The sequence below is a fragment of the Mixophyes fleayi genome, chromosome 5 (genome assembly GCF_038048845.1).
Source record: "Mixophyes fleayi isolate aMixFle1 chromosome 5, aMixFle1.hap1, whole genome shotgun sequence".
In the NCBI taxonomy this organism is placed as follows: domain Eukaryota; kingdom Metazoa; phylum Chordata; class Amphibia; order Anura; family Limnodynastidae; genus Mixophyes; species Mixophyes fleayi.
The window spans coordinates 179197903-179203084 of NC_134406.1; the positions used below are offsets into that span (position 1 = coordinate 179197903).

The 5182-nt window shown below is 32.4% G+C and overlaps 1 long non-coding RNA gene across 1 annotated transcript; it reads right to left on the reverse strand.

Annotated features, from left to right (window-relative positions):
- Positions 1 to 517: 517 nt before the first annotated feature.
- On the reverse strand, positions 518 to 2335 carry LOC142157779 (uncharacterized). The gene is made up of 5 exons (XR_012692626.1): positions 2166 to 2335; positions 1903 to 2023; positions 1142 to 1210; positions 947 to 1049; positions 518 to 658 (listed from the first exon to the last, which is right to left on the reverse strand). It is a non-coding gene; the product is annotated as an uncharacterized LOC142157779 (long non-coding RNA).
- Positions 2336 to 5182: the final 2847 nt, after the last annotated feature.

Here is a 5182-nt window from a genome sequence, read left to right on the forward strand (position 1 = left end):
CCACTGTGGATTGCAGACGGAACCAGCGACTGGATTTCAAAGACCTAGGCCATGAAGCTTTTCAAGAGCCAGCTTCTTGGACAGGTGGGTGTCATCATATGTAAACTGCACCATGCTATGTTCTGTGTGATGTAACCTTATGTAAAGTATCACTACTGACACATAATCACACTGAAATTACATTTTTTCTCTTTTCCTTTCTCCAAAATGTACCTGTCACACCCATTCCACTGTAGATTGCAGACTGGATTGGATGGAATTGGATTCTGATTTGCATGGAATATTGGTCCACTTCTATTGTTTGTTTTTTGTTAAATATAATGTATACTATTTAAATACCACCAAAAACATAAATTATAAGAGAAATGTTTGTTTGTATCCCAAAAAGTTAATCACTCTTTAAAATGTATTAATAAATTTTTTCTAACCAAATTGATGTGTTGAACAAGTATTTATATTTCTATTATATTGTACAACAATCTTTCTAGATTATAATAATGAAAGACACATGTTTTAAACAAAACTATAACATCTTTTAATAATTTACATATTTTCTTTGTGCAATAAAATTTATATATCACAATTTAATTTCTGTGGTCTTTGCTTTTCTCCAATTTCTTGTATTTTTCATAGTAGTTCTTCTATCCTCTTCAGTTGGCTGTGAATTAATTAAAAGTGTTTAATTTTTAAAAAAAAAAAAACATAACAGTTGAATAAAAATTGCAACATTAGCATCATTAACAATCAATCCTCTATTTTAATTTTCGTTAGGATTAAGTATTATCTTTAAAAAAAACCACTGATAATATTTCTGGAACTTTTTTTTTTTGGGCGCTGTTATCAATAACATTTTACATTTAATTTTTTTTTACAATGAATGTTACAATTGTTAAAAACATTAACATATAAAAATAATTTAAAATGCATTTATATCTCAATAACATACCGTGTTTAACTATAGGCAAAACTAAGTTCTTGTCGTTAGTTCTTCTTTAGTATAACTTCATGATTTGTAGCATAGACCATTAGATGATTATAAAATCTTTTGTCTAAGGGATTTAAACAGAAAAAAAAATATATATAATACCTAATATAAAATGTAACATAATCAGATTAATTTTAACACAAATATTTCACTTACCATTGTTAAATATTCTTCCGGTAATTGAAGGATTATGTGCATTTTTCCATTGTAACTGTGTATTTTCAACTAAAAAAAAATATTTTTTTTTTTTAAATACATGCATATAGGCATTCATATACACATATATCTATATATCTATATACACATACATATATATATGTACAAATGTGTGTGTATATATATGTATAAAATAAATTAGAAGACAGGGGGCACCACACAGTGCAATTATAAGCGATACATTGTCATATTCATCCAGAGATATATAATTCCCGTACCAGATATTCAAAGTAATCAAGCCAATGATTTATATGATGAATTCCTTCTGATGGCACCACGAATAACCTGGTAATAAAGGTAATCCTGGATAGTAGATATCGCCTCCTGACATAGGGCAAGATGAACAGCTGCAAACTAAAATACAAGCCACAATGGTGTGATACCGTAAATGAACCAGACCAATATGCTTAAAAAGACGTCTAGATTGTCGCCGGCTGGTACCTTCCTCATCTGCAGACAGGTGTTGAATGACTGGGGAGCTGCCTACAGAATTTAAGTATTGGTCAGTTTTTATATCTGCCCTTCACAAGCGCTCTATTGGAAGTTTTGGGTATATATATATCTCTCTATCTCTATGTATGTATGTATGTATGTATGTATGTATGTATGTATGTATGTATATATATATATATATATATATATATATATATATATATAAAATGTATATCTTTATGAATTTTTAAAAATATGCAAATACATACCTTTTTACATGTAAGGTTCATTGTGATCATCAAAATGAAATATTCCAAAATCTTCAAACGTTGAGAACTTGTAAAACTTGTTGCTCCATATTTATCAACAGATCAATTATATCTTCTATTTCTAAAAAAAAAAAAAATTAGAGAAATATATTGTTACTAAAATGTTGTTATTTAATATTAAATATGACCATAGATTGGGTTAGTGAACGTACTAAATATTGAAGTATTAGATAATAAAAAAAATAGATAGACATTTGACTTACGTTGGGGGTAGATTGCATCACTGGATCCTCTGATGATGAAGATGATAGTAGTCTTCTTCGTGCAGATTGCAATTCTTCTGGGCTTGGCCTTGCAGACTGCACTGTCAAATCCAAGGGTATCTCTGGGGTCCTTAAGCTGCTTATAGCACTTTGTGGTTGGCCTGTTTGAGGGATGGTTCCTGTGACATTAAACTCTGGAAAATTTACAGAAAGGTTTTCCAAAAGCCTTCTTGAGCGCATTTCTTCATTTAAACTTTGAAGGTTGGTGGCTATGAGGATATTGGCTGCTGCAGTCTGTTGTTGGTTCTGCGAAATTTGGTCAAGAGTATTGGAAATTCTTCCAATACTCACTTCGGTTCTTTCTTGGGAGGCTAAGATTCCGGAAAGAATAGTGGCAATGTCTCGATTTGTGTTTATCTGTAATTGCCTCTGTTTCGACATTTCCTCAGTAAGTCCAACAATGGCATCTTTGATTCCTCTCATGTTGTCTTCCATTGTTCTCCGAAACACTTCCTGGGAGTTTTCCATTTCTCTTGCAAGTGTTGTAAGTCTAGGAAAACTAGATGTTGAAGGTGCACTTTCCCCACATTGTATTCTAGATTGTGAAGTGTCTTCCAAACGCTGAAATGTTTGCTGGAGGGCCTCAAAAGCTGTGGTTGTTGTTGTAGCTATATTGAAAGAAAAAAAAATATATATACGCATACATACATATAGAAACTCACAACTATTTATTTAGAAACATGCTATATTGTTTGACATTATAAAAAATATAATTATGACTCTACACTTACGCTGAACCACAGGAATTTCTGGTGAAAATGATAAAGAACCAGACTGATGGGAGTTTTCTGATTCTGGAAAAAAAAAAAGTACATTTTTTTATGACGTTAGTTACATTTGTATGTATAATAAGGTCAGTATGAACTTGGCACTTTGTATCAATGATGGAAACTTACTGGTAGATACACAAAACGTTTGATTTATATCCTAAATGACCAGGGCCCTCTTACCAACTATTTGGGCCCCCGGGTAAAGACATGCACCTGGGCCCATATACGTCTGAGGCAGCGCAAGACAAAAAAAAGAGAAAAAAACCCCACAAACTTACTTTTAGGACAGCTGGCGATCCGGCTACCTCCCTGTTCTCCTCCTCCTTCACATTCCGCAATGCTTGACTGGCGGGCGTTATGACGAGTCACCCAAAATGCACTGCCAGTGCCACACTGAGGAGGACAACAGGGAGGGAGCCAGATCGCCAGCTGTCCTAAAGTTAAAAATATTTTTCTTGTACTGCTTCGGAAAGACTTACCTGGCCTGCAGGGCCCCCGGCCACCTGCCCATTGTGGCCAATGTGAAAGAAGCCCCTGTAAACGACTAACCTATATACCTTTAATCAGTGGCCTATGATGAATTTTATAAATAGTAGCTAAGTTAAATTTTTTGTCCAAAGAAAATTTTTACTTACCATTTCTAGCAAAATCACATGTTTCTGTATCCTCAATAGGGGTTACATCACTGTCTGCAGCTCTTGCCTCTTGTTGCTTCTCTCTCAGGTTTTCTAAGGATCAACAATAAAACACGTTGCTATTATTATCTAATTGTAAATGATTTATTTCCTCATCAACAGATTATTTTAACCTAATGACAATTTGAAATATTTAACAAATAAACAAAAAAAAAAGGCTTTGCAATGTTCAATGTAGAATGTATATTGGACTATCATTCACCTGCAACGGATTCCGAAATGTTCTGTAATGACGCCAATTCTGTCCTTGAACTACATGGTTGCTCTTCAAATGCAGTCTCTGAAACATAAAACAATGTTAAAAATTTGGCCAAAAATCCGATTTTAATAAATTTAAGATTTTTTTATATTTTTTTTTAAAACCAACCTCTTCTTCTTTTTTCAGTGATGTTAGTCACCGTAGAAACTGATGATACACTCGTTCGTTTTCTTGGGATTTCTGTTTGAAATTGCTTTGTTTTAGATTATTACAAGACATAGATATATTTTTGTAAAAAAATAATTATTTTTTTTTCATAAATACCTGTTGTCGCACGCGATCCTTTTTTCTTAGAGAGTAGGATGTCTTTGTGTGTTTGAACTACACAAAAAACACAATGAAAATGGTTTTTAGATATTGATTGATGACATACACATATTTTTAAAACAAAAATTGCCCCCGACACTCTTCAAAATTGCCCCATGACTAATGTTTGGGCAAAAAAAAATAATGCCTGATTCATTAACCATTTACCTATATAAACTGCTAATTTTGGTCACTCGGCCAAAATAATGTTACAATGAAATGGCTGCAAAATATTATAATGTTTTCCAAAAAAATAAAATACTGACGTTTTTCACGTAACACACAAATATCATCTGTGTACAAATAAGCTCTCAAAAATTAGTGCAACAGGAAAAAACAGGCAGTATTTAACTTATGTGCAAAACAGAATACTGACTTGCACACCTTGCATTGTTGCATGTTTTTGTCCAGGATACTTAAATAACGTTTCTAAACTTACGATCCTTAATGAATCATGAGCCATGTCATTAAATAGATTAGAATTAAATTATAAAAAAAATATAGGGTTCAAGACCAAACTCCTCCTTTATATGCCTTCTTTCACAGGATCATATATATATATATATATATATATATATATATATATATATATATACACACAACTGACTTAACACATACATCGATAAACACATAAACACATTAAAATATATACACATACATACTATGGTGTAAGAGACAAGAAAACAAACACACACATACACAAAAAGATGTGCACGTTTTAGACCATAAGAACAGTATATTAAAGATAGGCGTGTATATATAAGAGTGATTATTAAGATAAAAATGGATCAATATCTACAATTTAACCGCTATGGCTATATTTATCCATTTATATGTTAATAAACACGCTTATATATACATGTCTAGCTTTAATCATACTTACCTACTTTCTTCAGCTCCCTTCCGGGAGCCAGCCAGTGGAGGGGG